The sequence below is a fragment of the Miniopterus schreibersii genome (genome assembly GCF_964146895.1).
Source record: "Miniopterus schreibersii genome assembly, chromosome: 12".
In the NCBI taxonomy this organism is placed as follows: Eukaryota; Metazoa; Chordata; class Mammalia; order Chiroptera; family Miniopteridae; genus Miniopterus; species Miniopterus schreibersii.
In genome coordinates, this window is record NC_138112.1 from 53,729,767 (window position 1) to 53,754,142 (window position 24,376).

Consider the following 24,376-nt stretch of genomic DNA (forward strand, 5'->3'; position numbering starts at 1 on the left):
GCAAAACTTTAAGGAACACTAGCTCGCACTGCAATGTAGTGATTAGTTAGGAGCTTGGGCTCTAGCTTTGTCTGGGTCAGACAGTTCTTGTTTCAATTGTGTCTCCATCACTTAACTATAAGGTCCTCACCTTACTGAATCTCCCTGAACTCTGTTCAGAGCTCATCTGTATAATGGATAGACTTAATAGCTATCACTAAATTGCAACAGGTTCTTGGTGCAGAAAATGAAATACAATAGTATTTTGCAGAGATTTCATTTTTACTTTCTAAGAAGTGGTCTCTTCCAAGAAGTTGTTCATATACTCCAGACCTGGCCCAAGCAACTCCTCTCCTGACCACTAATGGACAATGATAGGATGACCTCAGCTCCCTTCTTAGTTCTATTTTTATAAAACAAATGTCTCCTCTGGCTGGCATTTAGATATTTAACCCCCAGGCATTAACTATTAAGTTGGAGTCGGAATCAAGCCTGCTCTTCAGCGTTAAAAGACAATTTCAGGCTAGAGTGAAGACAAATTGCTTGAGAAAAGAGGTTTGATTTTATTTCTGCATATATTCACTGTCCCCATGGTCAGTGAACAGTGTCTCATTCAAAATGCAATTTGGAGAATTAGGGTGCTTCTGAATGAGACAAAGAGAAGCATAGATAAAATCTCCACAGAGTGAGTGGCATTTGTCTACTTTTTAACAGGTTGGATGCATCACTGCAAATAGAAGAGTCCTGCTCAGGGGTCTCTTCTGAAGGGAATCCTAGAAGGAGAGCAAAATGGGAAAAGAAAGTAGGAATCCTCTCTCTAAAGATGCCAGCTGGCACTGCTGAGCCCCGCCTCTGGCAGCTTCCAGGAAGGAGGAGAGTATGGCTGGAGGCACAAGGCAGAGAAGAACTTTGTTCCCTTTTTTAACTAATAAGACAAGAAACTAAATGATGCAGTTGCTCTCAGAGATGCTACATTAGACCATTAACCAAAAGACGTCCCAGGTCACATGGAGTGCTCCTTTCTCTGAATTTATAAGAATTAAATATTTAACTTCAGACTCTTGTGTTTGAAGCTGCTCCTAAAACTCAGTTCTAGCATTTCATCCTCAGGAGGGTCAATTAAAGAAAGATCACTCGTGATTTTTCATGTCTCATCTTTCACGGTACAGAAAGGCAGCCCACCTGCACTGGGGAACAAAAATTGATGAGCCAACTCACTTCTGGCAGAAGCTAGGAAGGCTTAGAAAGTGGAATTCAGAAAGGAGACAAGAAAGGGGCATTTAAGCAGCTACTGTGCAGCTGGCTTTCCATACAGCTCCTCATTTAGAGCTCACCACAACCCCCTGACGCGGGCAAATTAAATCCATTTGAAATATGGGAGAGCTGAGGCTCAAACAGGTTAAATAGCTTACCCAGGGTCATAGACCTACTAAGTGGGGAAGTCAGGTTAGAATTTCTAGCCTGGGTAACAACCTTAAGTTAGGACTTCAACTCCATGGTTAATGCCTCGGGGTAAAAAACCTTAACGGTCAGCTAGAGCATGAAAGGAAGAGTAGGCGGTGCAAAAATGAAACTGGGAAAATAAAAAACAAGGTCATTAGGTCATTGTTGACTTGCATCTTTTGCTCCTGCCTAACTGTCCTCTTTCCTAAGCAGAAGTGACTGTTAGTCAAATGGACCAAGATAGGGTTTCTTCTTTACAAGGCCTTTAGCTTGTTGCTAAACGATTGCAGCTGGAGAGAAGTTTCTCCCTTCTTTATATACACAAATGGATGCATGCACACAGATACGTGCATATCAAAGTAGGGTGATCAGAATGTATTCCCCCTCCTCCCCCTTCTCCTCCATCCCCCCCTCTCCTCAAAGTCAAATGTAGCATCATTCCAGGACAAGTCTTAATTCCAGGACAAGAGATAAGAAATTTCCTTAACCGTCAATTTTGGCACATGTCTTCCTGTCTCTGAAACAGGCAGTTCTAAGATTCGGAGGGAAACAGACTCTTCCAAATTTTTCTCTCTCAAGCAGCACCAGGCAAAGAAGACTTCTGAGGACCCTGATAAATGTATATCATCTCCTCCCTCCCTCCTTTCCTCCCTCCTTTCCTCCCTCCTTTCCTCCCTCCTTTCCTCCCTCCTTTCCTCCCTCCCTTCCTTCCTTCCTTCCTTCCTTCCTTCCTTCCTTCCTTCCTTCCTTCCTTCCTACCTTCCTTTATTCATTCCTTTCCTTCCCCCAGAAAATGTTTCCTGATTGCCTACGATGTGGTCAACACTGGACAAGGCCCTGGGGATGAAACGCTCATTAAAGTCGCATGTACCTGGCAAAGAGAGCTTTGCAACTGGTGGAGGAGACAGGCATCAATCAAGCGATGCCACAAATCACTGCGAGGTGGCCACTGCGGCAGGCGTGCTGAAGGAGAGGCTCCCAGGGCTTTGAGGGATGCGGTCAGGGAGGGCAAAGGCAGCTTCCTGAAGAAGGGACACGAGGCTTGAAGTCTAAAGAATAAACAGGAACCAACTTTTCAAAGTAGGTAAGGGACATATTTCGGGCAGCTAGGACAGCACGTGCAACGGTCCTGTGGTGAGGGGGCACAGCGAGCTGGAGGAAACGAACCGATGCCGGTGTGGATGAAGAACAGACAGGGAGGGGAAGTTTGTTGTAAGACGAGGCTAAAGACATGCACAGGACTATAAAGGGACACGTAGGTTATTGCAGGAAGTTTTCATGAAAGCCTCAGAAGGGTTCTCAGTAGGAAATGATAAGTAAGAGATGAGATGATCAGGTTTGTGTTTTTAAAACTTCATTTTCGCTTAGATGTGAAGAATTGATTCTCTGTTGCCAGAGAATGAAGCCTGTGCCTGTGGGGGTAGGGGGCACAAATAAGCTGGCCTGCCCTTCGTGTGCCCTGAATCTCGGTTCTCAGTTCACTTGATTGATCGTCCCACTCATCAGCATGCATCCTGTGGGGACAGTTCTCTCTGTCATCCCTCGATCCCCGCACTGGACATTTTCCTGTTTCCTTCAGTCCTCTGTCCGCTGCTAACACGGGCAGCACGTAGCATGTTTTGTACTAATGCTTGGTGACCCCAGGGGATTTCTGCAGAGTACAGACGAAGTAAAAACTAGCTGTTGGCCATTAGGCTTTAGTCTCTTAGAGTTCCCTGCATAATTTCTACCAGGATTATTCTGTCTTCCTTTGCCTTCAGCCCCATATCACTGTTATCTTGCCACAGGATTTTTTTTTTAATATCAATCAAGATCTTTCTCCTCCACTGTCTCCAAGTCCCAGGACCCTCCCCACCCACACCCCAAGCTCCTGTCTACCCCTCACTAGCCGTCAAAGGCAGGCTCAAAAGTCCTGCTTCCGTTTATCTAAGTTTCTTATTAGGGCAGCGGAGAACGGGACAAGAGATGGAAGACTTTGCCTTCCAGAGAAGTTTTATGCAAAGCAAAAAGGCAAATCTCTGCCCTGGCCTGTGTGGCTCAGTGGTTTGAGCGTGGGCCCTGTGCACCAAAGGGTTGCGGGTTCGATTCCCAGTCAAGGGCACATACCTGGGTTGTAGATTTGCTCCCCCAGCCCCTGGTCCAGGATGTTTCCCTCTCTCTCTCTCTCTCTCTCTCTCTCTCTCTCTCTCTCTCTCCTCCCTCCCTTCCACTTTCTCTGAAAGCAATGGAAAAATATATCCTCTCATGAAGATTAACCAAAGAAAAACAAAAAAACAAAAACAAAAAAATCTTTGACTAAAAGGAATTCTTTCCTACCTAGCTAAAGAGTTTAAAGCCCAGTAGTCTTTTAAAGCTGTGATTAGTTCTTTCCTTTTCATGCATAAGAGTCATTTGCTTCTGTTTGGCTCAGCTGACTCTATGTGATTATGTCGTATCAACACCCAAATGCAAGACGTATGTGGGATGTTTAATAAAAAATGACTGTAGCAGATCAAAACCAGACGATAAGAAATCAACTAGTTATCCCAAAACTCAGAAAAGAGGAGATAGCAAACCTGTCTTTAGAAGCAAGTAGATCAAATAGATCTGTGTATGCATTTGGAGATGGAAAAAAACCCAATTTGCTGCAGCTCCCAAAAGACACTGCAAAGTGACAGCATAAACAGCGATCAAGGAAGAAGGAAAGGTAGGGAAGAGGGAAAGAGAAAATGCGAAGGCTGCCGAGATGAGCAGAGCAACCTGCCCACGTGTGTGCCATTCCTCTCATAAGCTACCTTCATCGATGGGCTTAATTATCTGAACGAATGGGATGAAGCTATTTTCAGACCAATTATTGTTTCTAATCACCAATTCCTTCACAGCAAAGGGGACAGCAGAGAGGCCAGGCTTTGCCAGGCTTCACCATTTCAGTTAAATGTTTACACATTCAAACTGCTTCTTGGGCCTCTAAAATATAAGGGTTCATGGCAATAGCGAGTTTCGGTTGCTGCAGGTGGGTCCTTCAGGGGGAGAATCTTTCTCTCTGTGCACTGCTTGCCAGCAAAGAGCTATATTCTTTTATTCAGACTGTGTGTGTGTGTGTGTGTGTGTGTGTGTGTGTGTGTGTGTATGGGGGGGTGGGCAATTTAATTTCTGGAGTTAAAAACTAGGCCCTAGCATTAGAAAGCCTAGGCTCAACTACTGGTACCATCCTCTCCAAACCTCAGTTTGCTATCTTGTAAAATGGGGACAATAGTACTTTCTTCCTCGTAGGGCTGGTTGTTGTAATAATTAAATAAGAAAAAACATTAAAACACTCAGAATCATGGCTATTATATAATCAGCCTCAAAAGTATCAATTATTGTGATATTATTAATTCTTCTTATTATGAGTTAATAGGTGAAGTGATTTAGTGAAAGCGCAGTAACTACTCCAGATTTGTTTGTCTTCATGTGAGTCCCCTCAACAGGAGACCGAGACAAGGATTTTTAATGGAAGGGATAGAGATGACCTTCGGGGAAACAAGACAATAACAGGAGGAGGGAAGGCTGCCAATGAAAGTTAAGTCAGCCATCACACTGCGCGATTGAAGCTAAATCATTCAAGGAATCCCCCCAAAATGCTTGCATATCACTTGAAAGTTGAGAGAACTGGTGCATTTATACACACAGTTGCTTCACTAACTGATTGATGGTGCTGAGTCCCCAGCATTTTTAGCCAACAGTCAATAGGCAGAGCAGCCTCATGGAAAGAAGCCTTAAGCAAAGAGATGCATATGCTGGAAGCTGGGTGATGTCCAGCGGACCACTGAATGAACATCTGAAATTAATAGTAACTTAGGGACTTGAAGACAATAGCTTTCAGGACACAGCTCTGAACTATGGTGGGTGACTTCTTTGTAACCTTAAGATTTTAGTGGCTTTGAAATGACCACATCAGATGTGTTTCAACCAACCTGTCACTTTGCAGATATGTTGACCCAAAAGGGAATTATATCATTTTTTCAAAAGCGGTATGGGACAAAACATTGAATTTAAATGCCATTACAATATAGCAAAATAGAAATAATTTGGGGGGCAGAACGTATGGATTTGGGTCTTTGCTATGTTGTTTACTAGTTTATGAATTTTCAGCCTTGTGCTATCTCTTTGAGCCTCTCTTCCCACTCATTAAATTGGAAATAATATTTGCCATTCATGGCTGTCAAATGCTTTACAGCTGTAAGGTATTCTTACAATCATGTCCAGACAACTAAAGTTGACCTCTTTAAATAACAAAGTTCACTTTTGGGGGCCATTCTTGGTAGAAATGTTTGCAAAATACACATCCCAATAAAATGTATTTCACAAAAATGATTGAATTCTTTCTCAGATCTCTTACACCTCAACAGCCATGCTCTCCAGGCTAATACGATATGTCACACGATTTGCTTTCATTCTTCCTGCTCCCTCATGGTATGTTTGTCCCTTTTTATTGCTAATAGTTTCTATGGCAACTAAATAACTAAGCTCATTAAGTCAGTAACCCAAGGTAACACCTATTACTAACCAAATAAGCTCCAGCTAGCTCAAGGGTATGCACCAATGGAAATTAACTTGGCAATAGCTATTTTCCTTGTTGCTCAGAGAAAATTTTTACTTAATTTCAGATTCTCTGCTATATTTAGATAGTTAAAGATACCAATAATCTGACCAATTTATAAAAAGTAGTGGTATACTATATACATTGACCGTAGCATTAAAGAAGATATTTTTCTATAAATACCTCATTCATTCATTCAACATCTCATTCATTCATTCATTTATTCATCAAATATTGCTCTCCAATGGTATGCTGAAAATATAATAAGGAATCAGAAATTCACCTCACCATAAAGAAAAATATAGTTTAGAAATGCAAATAATGTAAAACAGATCAGAATTTTATTATATTCTATATTAACCATTATGATTTATTAAAATCTATATCATAAGGCAGTTTCAGATAAAGTACTTTGGAGTTTAGAGTTAAAGGGGGGAAAAATACTTCTAGTTTGGGAGATCAAGAATGACTTTGGGCAGAGGACCTGAATACACATTTTTTCAAAGAAGACATGTAGATGATCAACAGACACATGAAAAGATGTTCAACATCACAGATTATCAGGGAAATGTAAATCAAAATCACGATGAGATATCACCTCATACCTGTCAGATGGCTGTTATTAAAAGGCAACAAATAACAAGTGCTGGTGATGATGTGGAGGAAAGGGGACCCATGTGCACCGTTGGTGGAAACACAGATTGGTGCAGCCACAATGGAGAAACAGTATGGTGGTCCCCTAAAAACTAAAAATAGGCCCACCATAACCCAGCAATTTTACTTCTTCTGGGTACTTATCCGAAGAAAACAGAAACACTAATTGAAAAGATACATGCATTCCTATGTTCACTGCAGCATTGTTTGTAATAGCCAAGATACAGAAGCAACCTGGGTGTCCATTGATAAATTAATGAGTAAGGAAAATGGGATATATATATATATATATATATATATATATATATATATATATATAATCTCAGTAATATATATAAAGAGAATAAAATATTGTCATTTGCAACATCATGAATGGAACTAGAGGGTATTATGCTAAGTGAGATAAGTGAGAGAAAGACAAAAACTGTATGATTTCACTTATATGTGAAATATAAAAAAGAAAATAAATGAACAAACAAAACCAAACAGAAACAAACTCATAGAAACAGAGAACAAGCTGATGGTTGCCAGAGGAAAGGGGGTTGGGGGATATGAGTGAAAAAGGTGAAGGGGATTAAGAAGTACCAACTTACAGTTATAAAATAAATAAGACATGGAGATGTAATGAACAGCATAAGGAATACAGTCACTATCATCATAATAACTTTGTATGAGGACAGATGGTTACTAGACTTACCATGGTGACCACTGCATAAGGTACATAAATGGTGAATCACTATGCTGGACACCTGAAACTAATATAATATTATATGTCATCTATAATTTAACTAAAAAAGAACAACAAAGACTAAGAAAGCAATCAAAAAGAATGAGTTAATAAAGAATTGAGATATTAAATGAGTCTTCAAGAATGGGTAGAATATAGATTTGTGAAAGGTAGAGGGAAAGGCTCTCACAGGCTTAGAATAAAAAACATAAACAAAGGCAGAAAGGCAGCTCCTTATGAGATACAGAACATGGAATAGTAAGTGGGCACTTTGACTTGAGATAGATACATAAAGAAAGTCATGGGAAATAATTTTCCTAAAGTAGATGTGTCCTGAAGGTAGAAGGAATTGAACGCCCACCTAATAGGTGTGGGCAATGATAGCCATGAGTGATCGTGAACAGGTGTGGGTAGTGTAGGGGTCATGGCGTTACTTGGGGTATTATTGTATTAGGTAGAGCAGGAATGGACTGGAGTAGAGGAGACCAATAAATAAGTGCTAAGGAGAGAGGAAGAAAGTGATGAGAGAAAATTACTGTCCACTGGAAGAAAACACATAAATAATGTCTCCTAAGGAAAAGACAGGAAGGATGAGGGACAGTCTTGGGACCTTGACAGGAGCAGAGAGAAACTCTGGATCACTCAGCTCCACAAATCATTTCCTTCCCTTGGAAATGAGGTTATCTATTGTGAACCTGTTCTGCTTTCCCCTTGTCTGTCATCAAAACATTTATGTCAAAATAATGCTCCTTAGTCATCTCTCATTTTAAAGAATAAGTATGAATCATAATTTCTATTTTTACAGCAAGAAAAAGGAGGTATGAGAAGTTCTGAAATTCACTTATTAAAAGTTCAAGTAAAGGCTAATATAATAATCCAGGGTATTAATGAAGAAAGTAAATCTAAGCAGAATAAAATCAACAATAACAAAAACAACCCATGAGCTTATTCAAGTTATAATAAGGTACTTGGCAAATAATAGGCACCAGATAAATGCATTATAGATAAATTAATACATGAATCAATTATGTGGTAAATGAATTAATGAAAGGACATGAATTCTTGTATTGATGGACAAATGAGCTGTTGAAGCAAAGTTCTAGATGTGACAGCAATGTTTCCTCAATTATTTATATTCATATTTTTCAAAAATTTTATATGCATAGCAGTCCTCAAACCATTCAAGTCAAGTCCAACCTTCTTCAATAAAGTCACACCTTCCATGATGCTGGGAGTTACAGATACACTGGCAAATTGTTGAGACTGATAATTAACAGTAAGGTACATTTTTACTTTCCTCTCAATTCTACAATGTATATAGATACCTGACCTATTTGTTTATGATTATCTTTAAAATTATTAAAAGCTTTGATAAAAAAATTTAAGCTGCAAAAATGAGAAAGTGAAAATGAAATATTGGACTAATGTCAGAGAGTGTAGGCTCTGGTCCTAAATTTAAAGCTAACTACACCTTTGTAGCTGGCTTGACGTGGGATAAAATCCTATCCCTGCTACTGAATAGCTTTGTGACTTTGGGCAAGTCTATAATCTCTATGAGTCTCCGACTTACTCATCTCAGAAGTGGGGAGATAATAATAAATACGTTTCATGATTGCTACCAAGTTGAATGTAAAATGGAGCTAATACCACCTACTTGGAATGGCTACAGTAAAGATGATAATACTGCATAAAAAGTGCTCGTCGGAGCTAGAGCCTGGTAGGTCTCCAGTGAAATTTAGCAGCAAGTGTGACCACCTAATATCCCTTGGCATCACTTTTCTTTATCAGTACACAAGACCTGCCCATCACTCAGGGTCACCCCCTTCTGTCATTCTCTCTCTCACTCATTTTTCCTTTTTCTCTTCATTCATAAATGCTTGCTCTCTGCATACACTGGGGTGAGCACATGGCAGAGATGAACAAGGTGTAATCCTGGCATTCACAGAGCGCATCGCCCCACAGAGAAGATAAATGGGCACGTGGTACAACAGAAATTGTTTAGGGCTGCAAGAGAGCTGTGCAGCAGATACTATGGGAGCACAAGCAAGGCGGAAAACCGCTCCTGCCAAAAAGAGAGAAAAGGAAGCTGAGACTGTTCCAAAGAAAAAATAATCTTTGCATTGACTTTAGAGATTAAAGAAGAGATCACAAGGCAAAGAAGTAATATCATTAAAAATTGCTACCATTTACGGAGCCCTTTAAATATGCCAGGCATGTGGGAAACTCAATTCAAGTGGCAACTAGGGCTGCTGTGGTGTCCCCATGTGAACCATCTTGATAAATCATCTATGAAAACAGCATAATTTCTTTACTTCTCTATGCATTTCCTAAGGCCTTGCCTTCATTAACATAATCTTTTAAAATTAGAGCTATGTTTAATATTTATATATATGCTAATTTTAGCTCCTTTTTCTAAATTTTAGTGCCTTCTATTTTAATTTTTTTTTTTTAATTACATTCCCCTTTTAAACTATGCTAAATACACAGGTCATATGTTGTTTCTTGCCTTTGTCTTTGGTTTTCGAGGAAGGGGGAATGCCTTCTCTGTGCCAGGTACATCCAACGCTAATTTAGCTCATGTCTTCCACTTCATTAAGATTGAAATTAGATTGGTTTCCTTGGTGTATTCCTTGGAGGGAATTAAAATTTCAGGGGAGTTCACATTCTCAAGTTCCCTTTAGGTTCTCATTTCTTCAGTCTGCTGTGTGTCGGTTCCCAGGCCCGAGTCTGGCCTCTGACTCACCTAACGTCTCCGCACCTACTGTCCTTCCCAGGAAGATGCGAGGGTCGTGGTGAGGGTCTCACATAGCAAAGAGCAAAGGACTCACCCAGGTCTCAAGGCATTCACCTGAACACAGGGTCTTTTAAATACTGTAGCTTACTCGCCTTCAGAGGCAACTGTTCATAACACTTTCCCCTTTCTATTGTAATTTGAGCGGCTGAAAGAGGCTTCCAATTTCCCACCTTATTAATGCATTTTTGGACAAATGTTTACTAAGGCCCTACCCTGTACCAGGTGTATTTCTTGGCACTGACGACACTTCGGGAACAAAGCATATTATCTACTCTGAGACTTAGGGTGTTTTGTTTTGTTTCATTGTACAGAAGGTAAGGTAGAAATCGCTACCTTGAATTTTTGTTGTAAGGGTTGAATGAGACATGTAGATAAAGCACACGATAAAGTGCCTGACACAGACTGACAAGAATAATACCACCGCCAAAAACAACAATAACATTCAGGGGAAAGTTAGACTTAGAGAGAAACATGGGGAAAACCATTCCTTCCATTCTGCCAGTGGCGGTGGCAAGGTAGTTGTGATTAAGAGACAGAGAGTAAACATATAACTCCAAAAATATCATTATAGAATATGTAAATACTAAGAAAACCAAGCATGGAGGAGTTGACAGGGGTGGGAGAGCTACCTGAGGACAGATGGTACATTGAAACGGTTAAGATGTAACCACAGAGAACTTCGTGGCATGCGTAACTACCGTGATAAAATTCAACAGGAAAGTTTGTCCATAGAGGCAACCCTTCAGGCTTGACAGAGAGTGACACCCAAGTGTAGTTATGAAAAGATTTAACCTTTTATTTTTTTCTTTTGAAATAATTTTATTTTTGCTTTCTATGAAAAAGAATACTATTTGCTATAACAATGAGAGGTATAATTAGCATGATGAGTGAACCCTGACAGGCTCCAAGACATACACCGCATTTGAGTAGGGGTGCCTGCCATGCAGTCACCGTCTTGCAATCTAGGACACAAGGTGTCAGAAATCTACATGATGAAGATGCCAAAATGGCACCTACCAAGTGATAACCCCAAGGACAGGCTTTGCCCATCTCCTTCAAAACCTTTTGGTGCCAGTAGGAATGACAATAACAACCAACCCTCTGTTCTTTCTAGAAGCGATTTCCTTCTGGTCCATTCACATGTACTATAGAATCTTCAGGCTGGAGAGGACGGACAGCCTGGGACTTGCTCTGGTCCCATGAGTGCTTTTAGAATGAAATCTCTGCCCGCAGGTGGGAGTTAAGAACAGAGCAGAGAGGCTAGTGGGTTGTTTGGCTGGATGAGAGACTTCTGTTGATATTCCATAGCCAGGATCTTCCTTCTTGGCAGTTGAAGGGATAGAGGTGAGGAAGGGAGTTAGAAGGATGTGCTGTTTCACTAGATAACTGAGGTGGTTGTAAAAATGTACCAGCATGCCTGTGGAAAGAGTCCTAACATATAAACAAGATAGCCCAACAGAAGGTTTTCTCCTTAGTGTCATGTGTTGAATAGCACCCTAACACTGCCCCCCCAATTCTTTCATCACTTGGCTTCTCCCTCTTGATTTCTGTATCCCATTTCTCACCTCCACAGGCTCCCTTAGAAAACACTCTAAGGTCTATTATGTCCTCAGACAAGGAATGTAAGGAGCCAAATTCAGTAACTTAAATGACTTACCAGTAAGTCTTGTTCACTTTCTTTCCACTGTGAACTAGTGTTCTAGCCCCAGGAAATAAACTTCTCTCCTATTTTTGGCTAAAGATCCTATTCCTATGATAGGCTTCAAAGCCACAAAATGCAACTAATGAATTTGTGGATCTGGCTAAAGTTTCGGGGCAGAATGTTAAATATGTCAATTGGCTTTTATTTTTAAGCTGACCATTATAAATTATGTTACTAAAATAATGAACTAAAAATGGAATTCTCCCTTATGCAAACGGAATTTAAAAGAAATATAAAGGAGCCAAGACTTTCTGGGTTGGAGAAGAAAACTATTTCACATTTCTGTTCTCTCCATGTGGTAATATCTTCTCAAAGTAAGAAATGACCTCAGGGTAGAGATCAAAACAAGGATGTGGTTCTAAGATCCTTTGTTAAGACCTCAGAAAGGTTTAAGGTGGTAGCTACCAAACACCTGGAATCTTAAAGATGTGGTTGCATAGCAGCCATATATGCAGCTCAAGGTAGAGAAATGTGTCACACAAAGAATTATGGCCATTGCTTTGGGGACAAAAAGTTATCTTCAAGCCTATTTATAAAAAACCCACAAAATCCGTATGAATAATTTACCAGCTTGGAACAAAGGAGACAGTTCAAAATGAAAAGAGGCCCATAGCTCCCCAAATTCTATAAGCAGCAAATAGGATGACTAAGTCACCCAGCTGTACAGATTGAATATTGATTACACTTCTGTGGGCATAGCCAGGAGTGCAGAGGTTGGAGTCAAGAGCAAAAGACAACAGGGGACTAAAGAATTACTCCCAGGAAGCAGAAGTTGACCTTAAACTAATCTAAGATTATGTTCTTTCCCACAATAAGAGAAACTGACAACATGAGCCCTTCGAGTGAGATGCTACAGTTGGAATGAGATACTCATCCCAGTGGGGGAAGATGATCCCAACTGTGGATCTTCCAATGGAGTTGATAATATTTTGCATGTGGGAGGAATGTGAATAATTTGTGGCCTGAGAGCAAGAAAGTTGCCAAATTTACTAGTAAATTGCGATGTTATAAAATATGGTCATATTATTGCATTCTTACTATATAAGCCTCTTTGCAATATGACTTTCCCATTTCTCTCAACAGTATGTCAAGACTGCTTTTTCACTTCTTGCTCCTGGGATGGCCTTGTGACTAACTGGGACCAAAAGAAAGTGGAGGAAGCCATTCTAAGTCAAAGCCTTAAGTGGCAATGTAGGTTCTTTCATAACCTGAAACCAGCATACTGTGGAAAAGAAGAGAGTGAAAACCATGCAGGTAGAAAGAGGTGGGTCATCTGGGCTGTTCCTGCCTTCCCGTCTGACCCATCAGGTGACTGTGGCTGCATGAAATCTGCAGAAAAACCACCAGTCAACCCAGTGACTCATGAGAAATAATATATTGGGTGTTTTAAAGCCACTAAGTTTGAGGGCTTGGTTTGGAGGTTTGTTATATGTCCATAGATCACTGAAACACCATGCAGTGCATTGTGAAAGTACTAAGCCTCCATCTATCTATAACTCACCCATTATAGAGAAACGATAATGTCAATTTTACCCCTTTTCCAGGGATATCGAGATAAGTAAAGGTGATCCTGAGTATTTACATAAAGCTAAATAATAATGCTTTCATTTATGCTGCCTCATAGCTTTCAAAAGTAGTTTACATTCAAGTAATAGTATTCAACCATATTTGAAAAGCTTGGCTACAAATTTCTCTGGAGAAACATCTGAATCAACAGTGGTAAGGAAGTGGTAGGCAACTCAGGAGTAGGCAGAGAAAGGAAGAAGGGAGGCAGGGAAGGAGGACTAGGAGAAGGGAATGAAAATGACAGAATTAACACAAACTATCAACACAAGCAGAAGAATTCACTGAAATGAATAAAAAAATTATTTTTTCTTTACTAAAGTGTCAAGTTTGAGGCAAGCTAAACATTGACATCACAGAAGCACAGTTATTGGTATTGGAAATGTTTTAAAAGACAAGGGGTTCAACTTCCTATACAGAATGTAGGCGAGGGAATAGCTATGCTTGTCTGAACACAGGCATGAATAATTTGCTTTCTCCCCAAGTAATATATATTATCTCAATGCGGTTTAAAATGCTAGATTTTTCTTCTTTTGCCCTGGAATCTGACAGTTCACTCAGAAAAAGTCTCACCAAAGACTCATATTTATCTAAATCAGAGTTTTCCAGATACTGGCCCCAAATTAGATTGGTCAGCACTTCCTGTGGTGCTTGATGAAAATGAATATTCCCAGTCTGTTTATCCTGGCCTACCTAATCTGCATCCCCGAGTGGATATCTACATGGGAAATTTTAACTTGTGCCCTAGGTCATTTCTATGTGTAACAACATGTGAGAACCTCTACCTTACACTCTTAAGCTCCTCTGGGAAAGGAACAAAGATCTGAATTGATCTTGTATGCCTAGCCTTTGACATAGTGTCTGATACATATAGGAAATCAATAATTTTTCTGAAAGAAATGAGTGAATGAAAAAGTTACAAATAAATAACGTATATATGTTATTTATATATATATAATATCTATTCTATGTATGTGTGTGTGTGTATATATACATATAATGTTCTAAGATTTGAATACTACCATGTCTTATCAGTGAGTGATTTAGGTTAGATATCCAATTTAAATGGGGCCAAACTATATGCCATCTAAAACTACCAGGTACAGACATGTCTGAAGCTTTATTCGTTCGCCCTCACTTTCACCAAGTTCACTGACTTTCCTTCCCAGATTCTGCAACCAGCCCTGCCTAACTGCAGCGAAGGAAAATTTTAGAGAAACAGCCTAATATTCTGTACCCAGTTCCTTACACATGGTAGGTGGTGAACACAAAATTGTTGAAAGATTTTGTTTTAAAATTCTTGCCGGTCTATTTCTTATTACTTTTTATAATCTGAGTAGTTGGGTCTCTGTTCTGATAACAGAGATTTGAATTGATATTTTGTCCTGAAAAACTTTCCATGACTCCAGTCCCCTGGTATAAGGATTTGTGGATCTTTTACCAAAATCCTCAGATAAGACACCTGACCCAAACACACCCAGCTTCGTGTTGACTTCCTTGGAACTGCTGTCCGGCCTGTTGTGGCCACCTTCCCGGAACCCAAATAGTGCCCACTCTCAGGTAGCCCACCTCTGTGATCTACCCATTAGTCCTCCCTGACGGCAACTGCTGGCTGACCCCACACCTATTCTTATTTCCTCAGCATGCCATGTCCTCGCTCCTTCCCCCACTCATAGGTCTAACTTCAGATTCTGGTCCCTCATTAGCCGAATTCTCCCCTGGCACGGAATACTATTACCGCATTCTAAACTGACTGCTTTATTTATTTCCAGTCCATGGAGTAGAGAGCAATATGCCTTGAAAATGATGAAAGGCTAGGGAATCATTTCTCTAATTTGATTTGAGAGCTGAGAATTTAAACTAATTATATCCTACTTTCCCTTTCTAATTGAGCTTGGAATTTGGAGTCGACCAAAAATGGACTTAAAAATTGCTCTGCTTTCCATACCTAAAAGGGTATTTAACTCCTCTAAGCAGCAGTTTCATCTGTAAAATGGGGGAAATATTAGCATTTCCCCATTGGACTGTTATCTGATTCACTGAGATAATGTGCTTTGCACAGTTCCAGGTACATAGTAAATGCTTGAGAAATGGCAATATTATTAGGACTCTGCCATTGTGAGGCTCCCCTCCAGGAGACCGTCGTCTTACCTATGGCAACAGGGTGTTAGGAAACTGTGGGCATTTTCAGTATCCTCTATGATAAGAATGTGCTCGGATCATCTCTGGCGCATAGCTCTTCTGGCCTAAAAATAGAATACCTTCTGCTTTGTGTCAGGAACTATCACTACTCCATTAGCAGCTTCGCCCAAAGCCACAGACGGCTCAGCAGAACCACTGTCTGCAGCTTGCTCCCTGACCCCCTGAGGGACCACAGGGGCTAAATGTCATTCCACTTGCCGGTACACCAGACCACACATCCCTCGCAGCTCTCCTGTCCCTTATATCTCCTACCCCATTAATAAACATATATACGTACGTCGCTCTTCTCTAGAGAGGAGATCACAGGAACCACCACGCTTATGATAATCCATCAGTTTAGTCACTTCCAGGAAGGGACTAATTATAAGCTTACAAACATACTGAAAAACAATTTATGCTGGTTGGGAAATTAGTGTTTTGATTTCTCCCTGTGAATAGAAAGACAGGCGGCAGCAGACAGGAGTTGGTAGGACACATACTGTTGAGTAAATAGTAATATTTGGCCCTGATACGAAGTCTAATTCCAAAGAGAGCTGCTACTATTTTCCCCCTAACTCTGCGGATCATGGATTTGGCTGAGCAAAGGGAGAATTTAGGGTTTAACAGTGGTAAAGTAAAAATAATGACGATGGAAATGATTATAGCTTACTTTTGCTGAGCACTCACTATATATCAGCCATCATATTAACAGATTAACATGGATTAAACACTTAGTTTGGAGAAGCCTAAGAGGTAAATGTTATAATCACACTTTGTAGAAGGGGGGAACTGAGAGGCTGAATGTTTGAGTACCTGTCCAATGTCCCACAGCTAGTGGGTGACGGGGCCAGGTCTCAGCACTGACAATATAGCTCTGGAGCCACCGAATGAGCTTCCATGATGCTCAAGACAGGAGTCAACAAACTTCTTTGTAAAGTGCCACATGGAAGCTACTTTAGGCTACACCAGTCAGCTCCCCTGGTGTAGTACAAAAGCAGCCACAGACAACAGATGAATGAATGAGCTTGGCTGTGTTGCAATGAAACTGCATTCACAGCAGTAGGTGCATCACAGGCCCCTGCCCATGACAATGCACGCACTGAACTTCATTCCCCCAGTGAGCAGAGATCTCCTCTCATAAATTTGACACTTAATGTGTTTCATTCACAAATGAAAGTCCTGCCTCCCATACCCTCTTGCGAGGCTCCTGCTTTGGCCCTGGGTACTGGTGGGAGCCTGCAGGAAGAAGCTGCAATTTTACTCTTGCCCCAGATGGAGCCAGGAGAATATTATTAGCTCGAGCCAAGCGGCCTGGAAAAAGCTGGGTCAGAGTGAATATATTTGTTCCATCGCCTCTCTGTTCACCCTTTTACATTTTCTGTGAAGAAAGAAAGGGAAAACAAAAGTTTTTTCCCAACTGAAATCCCTATATGACCATCCCGACAGGAGAGTCAAGGCAATCCTGACAAGCTCGTTCACCTCATTGTCAGTTATTGCACAAAAACTACCAGCGGAGGGGGTGACTGGGGTGGAGAGACTAGCAGGGAGCCAGGCCAGTGCCAAGGCAACGGCTTAGGAATACAGAGATCTCCAATTCATGGATAGTCACTCACCTCTGAACCCATACACACTAGTAATGGGGCAAACGGCATCTGGAAAGGCTTCTTATTGTTTCATATAGGAAAAAAATATGTTATGCTTCAACCTAAAACTCTCAACATATTTCTAAATGTGACTGAAACACACACACAGTGCCTCTAAGGAATTAACAAACTATCATGTTAGAATATAAAATACGCAGGCTATAGGTCTGCGGTGATCAAATTATAGAGTAGTTTTTACAAATTACATTTTATGCAGTGACATTTCAATTTCATTGAAATCACTTTCTCCTTTGCCTTGTTTACTTCCCTATGATTGCCATGGATACTTCCTTGTGTTTGGGGGTCACATTGTACAATTCATTCTTGGCAAAAACTTGGCAACAATATGAAAGATGTTGAGGACAAATGCCCAGTGGCAGAGAATGGCTCGCCTTGAGGCTGACACTGTGATGCATTTCTTAACAATAGACACATCCACCCTATATGGCCTCTGTTGACACTCATCATAGTTTATACTTTTCAAAACATTTATCATGATTTTGGCATTCTTTTAATTGTTTCTGCAATACAACTCAAGGCTTTTCTTAAACATCATTTTGTTTGAAATGTTGAATTGAACTCTAGGGACAAAAATACAAGTTTTCTGATGCAAAGATAGGCTGGAAAATGTTGCGATTGAGGGTTTTATAAGCTCCATGAAGACTGAACATTAAACACTAAAAGATATGATTCCATCAGGAAATATTAACTAAAGAGACACTCTATAGGGCATATCTGTGCAACGTTGCCTAGAGTTAGTTATTAAAAGATAATGTCTATATTGAAAATATGTAAATTAATGTGAACTTTTCTTTTGCCTCCCAGCATCACTTCACCCTTTTTTAGTAATAGCAATTCTATTTCATTTTGTGGAACCACTCATCACTCATTGTTAGTCTATATGATTTGGGTGGGACTAAACACACCTCTTGGACCTTGGGTAGGCCAATCATAACACATTAAATCTATGGTCATGCCCGGCCGGGCATGGCTCAGTGGTTGAGCATCAACCTAGGATCCACAAGATCAAGATTCGATTCCTGGTCAGGGCACATGCCCGGGTTGTGCTCTCAATTCCCAGTTAGGGTCGTGCAGGAGGCAGCCAATCAATGATGACTCTCTCATCATTGATGTTTCAACTCTCCCCCCTCTCTCTTCTTCCCTCTGAAATCAATAAAGATATATTTTTTAAAATAAAATAAATAAATCTTTGGTCATGACTTATATTCATGTACCGAGAGGTAAATGCATGACCCAAACCAATGTAATGGCATTCAATTGCAGGTACGTGTGTGTTCATTTGTTTGTTTCAGAGAGAGAAAAACATTGCAATTAAATTAGCCCTTTTTTATTAGACTGCTAAACTATGATGAGCCAAAGATACTTTCGGGTGAGAACTTGTCTAGGAATAGAGTCAACATAGAGAAAGGCAAAACAAAGATGAGGAATCTCTTAAGCCCAGCTATTCCAAAAGCCAGATGCCCTTGGAGATTTAGACTATGGTTCTTTGTTTTGGTATTTTATTTCCTTTTTTTTTTTTTTTTTCATACAAGCCACATTAACTTAGAATATCAGGCAGGATGTAGGAGCAAGGCAGTAGTAACAAGTAACCCAGTGGCTTAATAGAACAAAGATTTATTTCTCACTAACGCAAAAATCTGATTTGGATAAGACAACTCTCAAGGAAAGTTCTCATGTAATGACTCAAGGAACCAGCTGATTCAACATGTGGCCTGCGCAATTACCACCAGAGGGAAGAGACACCTTGAGGTAATGTGGTCTTCTCAAATATTTTGGCCTAGACGTTACATGTGTCATCCAAAAAGTGTTTTGGGGTATTTGTAATTGAGTGTCCTGATTAATACAGAAATATTTTTCAGGTAAGTTATAAATATTTCCTTTCTATAATTTCTTACTGAAAAGAGGATTGACAAAGAATATTTGCCCAAATGCTATGTTATTTGGGCAAATATTATTTTTGGAAAGTGACCAGATGAGTGGTATTAGTGTGCATCCATCAAAGGAGTCGCATTAGTCATTTACCCAGTATTTTCTACAGGGCATACTCTCTCCAAAGAGATGAAGTTTCACCTTCTTTACCACATTTTGCCCTTTAGAGTTTTCATTCATCTTTCTCTCAGCTCCACCATCAACTTTGTTGCCCTTCTCAGCAGCACACCATGTTCCAGCCACCAAGCCATAGTATTATATAGTTTAACCTTTGCAGCTCCATTTATTCAACAAATCTTAGCAATATTTCCTCTCCTTTCTGACTGATTATACTCAAACCCAGGCCCTCAGCATCTAGCTCCTGGTTTAGTTCAATATCCTACTCTTTGGTTCTCTTGACTTTAGATTAACCTCTCTGAACAATCTGTCTGACACACTTTTATCAGTCTAATTTAACATAAACACCCACAACATATTCATTCATATTATTTCATTGATTTCCTAGCAGGTCCTTATTTCTACCAAATCTAATGTAAACTTTAGTTCCTCATTTTATTAATATGGTCCCACACATTCTACCCAAGCTAATGGTGCATTATTTCAAACATGTATCTGTTATGTTAGACAAAGGTGACTCTGAACAATCTCATGTGGAACATTCTCAGTGGGGTTGACTTCAAAACCTGTTATTTCTTCAGAAGGAAGCTGTTTTGGAAGAAAAAACTATGCGATCATGAATCTAAGGAAATACTCCCAGCAGTAGACTTGGACTCCAAGGTGCATAATTAGGAGTCTGAATGTTCAGAGATATGATAAACTCATTTATTAGATATAAAGGGGTCTACAGTATATATAAAGGTAGTAGAATAGAAGTCTCCAGGAAAATGAATTGTTTTTTAAAAACTCAACAGCACATCTCGAATATAATTAGACTGCTGAATTGTACTCTTTAAAAGGGTAAACTTTATGGTAAATGAATATTGTATCTCAATAAAGCTGTTATTAAAATAATTACATCTCAATTTTGGTACAACCCTCATGTTTGCTGATTCTTAAACACATTTATTAAACCCTGGCTTTCTTCTGAAAATATTCCAGGCATCGTGATTTAGGTTATGCCTCAAGATGACCAAGGATTATAATCTCTAACGTGGAGCATGCCAATATCTACAATTAGGTTGAATCTTTTCACTGAAATTAAAAGTTGGTTTCATATTCTAGAAGTTATCCAATAGTCAGGTTTTTACTGTCGAACAAACTGACTGGAGGGGTTCCCAGATAGAGGGAATCACATGGGTAACAGACTTTTACAGGTTCAGTCTGAAAAATCACCCAAGTGTCACCATATCTACATGAAGACAAGATTCAATTAAGTGGGGAAAAGGTTAAATGGGAGGAAAACTAGCAGCGAACTGGTTGTTTGACATGAACGGTCTAAACAAGACAGCAGGGAGATGGAATTTTTAACTTTTCAATCAACTTTCAGAAAAACAAGGTGCTAAATTGGCTGCCTCTGCTCATTACAAACAGCAGCGGAAAGTCAGGAGTTGGAGTCTCATTTACATAAATGATTTATTCACCACCCTAGTATGTGTTACTATCCACCAATTTTAGCTGGCTTCACGCACTCAGTGTCGATCGTGGAATAGATGGCGGAGGCTGGGACGTAGTAACGGGCACTGCGTTTGATAAAAATCAGTGTTGGTCTCTCTGGATCTTACACTTATTATATTTGAACTGGGCTTTCCCAGCAAAGGAAGAGAAGATTTAACTTCCTGTACTTCCTATGAGCACTGTGCTTATAGACTAAGACACTTTTGAAATGTCTTTGGTAGGGCATCTGAGGGCAGCAGTTTTTATTTTCCAAGATCCTTACACCTACCAAATTAAGAAGAATCAGAGTCTCAAATAATTGAATTATTTCATCAAATGTCTACTTAACAATCATTAAGATACTGGGCTGTTACATCAAATTAATACATGAAGTGAGACAAATTTAAGGGGGGGAAAAATAAGGCTCTTCAGATCCTTTAAAACCATCATCCAGACTTGGTGGATTTTCTTAGTCAATATGAGAAGAATATTTAAAATAATGTCACATAACTGTGTTTTGTTTAGGAGACTAAGAATGTCTCTTTGCAGACATGATTCACAATTCCTCCCAGAATTATAAGAAACTACAATTACCAAATATATTTTATCTATAATTGCAATAATGTTTTGGATAAATGTCATGACTTAGCTAACCCCAGTCTAAGTTCATGCTGAAACCCTAGCTAAAAAGGATAGCTGTGGGTCAGGGTCAAAGGAGTCTTTGGGTGGTTTCTGGTGACCAGAACTTGCCTGGAAGAAAGAGAAGCGTGATAGAGTTTTGCAAGTGCCCATGCATGAAAATGGGTCAGCTGAAAGAGGAACTATAGTTTCCTAAGGAAACTGGAATGAAAAAGCTAGAATGTGAGAAATGTATAATTCCATATGAAGGAGTGGCTGTCAAACTGAAAAGTGAGGATCAGCAGATACCCCAAACAGATTAAGATTGAGCCAATGTGTACGTTGCCAGGAGAGGAGACAGATGAAAATTCTGTCTGGACACCCACTGTGGTTCTAATCTCCTAGGAACCAAAAAGCTACTATTGAGCAGCCCGTGGAGCAAAACTGTTAAAGAGGCCAGTCCTGTCAATAGCACTAGATCACAGTTACCATTCAACTACACTGTCTAGTTCTTTGCTACCTGAGCTTCTTCAGTTAACAGATACCATCTCGGGAAGATGGCCTATAAGAAGGGGAGGCATAAAAATTAGAGCCTTGTATCACTTCAGGAAGCAAATGCCATGACAGAATTAGAAGTACAAGATATATTTAGTGTGGCAAGGCCAGTGAGAAATGAAGGGGAGAGGGAACAGGAGGAGGCAGGGACTGGGCTTGGACCGGTGCAGGCCTGTGAGTGTGGCAGGAAGCTCTTGCTGGGTCGGGAAGGGGAAGGGCCCAGCCACTAGGGTCTGTGCCATGCAATGTGAATTGCATTGCTCTCGCTTTACCTAAATATATTCTAAGAAATTTCCTCCCTCCTTATTATGGCCTTAAATAGTAAAATACACAATCTCCTAATCATATCAGACATTCAGTGCATTTCTTATAACATGCTCTATTAGTAATATCCATTCTGTGTTATCTTTGTTTACACATTATTTCAATGATAATGAAACAGGGAGAGTTGGTGAAGATCGGATTTTTCATGAATAAAACTATCAAATGAATGGGGAGCACTGAAGTCTACTCAGGCAGAGGAAGTGCGCTCTGTTATAACAAGATGCCAGCGCATTGTAATAAGCACCCATCGGAATATAATTGCTAGAAATGAAAGTTTCAGACGCCCAGAATACCTGCAGGCAGCCTTCTCCTAGGTCAGCACTGGCAAGTTTTAGAAACGATGCATTGCTGCCTGTCACTTCATTGCTAATACAGTGGACTTCTCCAAAAGGAAATCTTGCCCAGCCTGAGAGAGAAGATGCGTTTCTTAAAACACATCACTTGTCTTCCACTTTTTCCTTTGCCCGGGATATTCTCAGGGTAGTTCCTTTTTATTATAACTAGATATTGGTAAGTTCCGTCATCTATTTTAACAGGTTTGTTAACTACAAATTTAGTTTTTCATCATTTATTTTGTCATCACTTTCTGGCTACCTCCTGTACGCCAGACTCGGTAGAGAATGTTGGGGATATGGAAGGAAAGAAAGTCCATTAGGCTCTAAATTTTGTGAGAACAGGACCTCTTATTCACCAATAACACAGTCTGTGCCTTAAATTTACCTGACACAGAACAAGTGCTCAATAAAGAAATGAGTATTTTTTAATATGTTTGTTTTTTTATTTATTTTAGAGGGAGAGGAAGGGGGAGAGAGAGAGGAATCGATTGGTTGCCTCTCACATGCACCCCGACTGGGACAGGACTGTAACCGGGCATGTGCCCTGACCAGGAATCGAACTGGCAACCTTTCAGTTCATGGACGGCACTCAACCAATTGAGCCACAGTGGCCTGGACTAAGTAAATGAGTTTTTAAATTGATTGATTGATTGACTGAGTAAAAAGTCTCTGGTTATAAACAGTTCACAGTCCAGTGGAGATAATTACATTCTCTATAATTATCACCATTTTGTAATAACAGTTATATCGATGCAGAGTTGAGAAAGCTGACAGGAGGAAAAGTCTAATTAATATTCTGCTTTAGGAGTCCCACTCTAGAAAGGGAGTTGGGTGCCATTTTTGGACAACTGAAGAAATTAACCCACCTACAGAGACACAGTGAAGGAGAAGGTCAAGCCTGACGGTCCAGAAGGGCAGGGAGGGAAGGGTGTTCAAGCGGAGAAGAGCCCAGACATGTTGCACAAAATGCTATTTCCATTGAGACTCCAAAAAAGACAGAAAAAGAAATTGGAATTCCTGAGAAGTGAATGGCTTGGCTAAAAACTTAGAGGGAATTTATAGAGTAACAAGGAGGCCTTTTGGTCTGACTAACCAGCCTTGTTGGGATCTATTTAAGCTTCTTCTAAACAGACAAAACAAAAACAGAAACTGGCCAGAAGCCAGCTAATGGAACAAATGAAAATTAACACCCATTCGTTTTTCGTTTCATTACCTATATCCCTCTTGGCTTTGTCAGGGAATCGGGGCTTGAATATAAAAGGATTAGTGTCCTGGCAAAAGAGACAGAGAGCAAATCATTAAATTCATACTAATGGGCTCCTGTAGCCTTTTGCATATTTACAATAAGGCCTAAAACGACTGCTGGTAAATCATAAACATTTTAAATTCAGTTAGAAAATCGAGGATATCTAGAGTAGTAGGAAAAATATGAAACTTAAATCTAAAATTAAACCCACAAGTATAAACAATTCAACCAAGAGCCAGGTGTCGGGTGCAAAATCAGCTAAATTTTAGTGACTTCAGTGTTATTTTAGCTAGCAGAAATCATTTCAGGAGGCTGGAAGGCACAGCTTGCCATACCCAAGAGATTGCGCTTACATCCCAAACTTAGAATAGAGCCTTTCCTGGTTCTGCTGTTGGTATTTTAAGAAATATGACAGCCCCATCTGCCACCCATATGAGAAGTCACTCTTTCCAAGATGTCACTGAATTTATGCCTGCAACCCCAAACTAACCGGAAAAGGAAATATTCT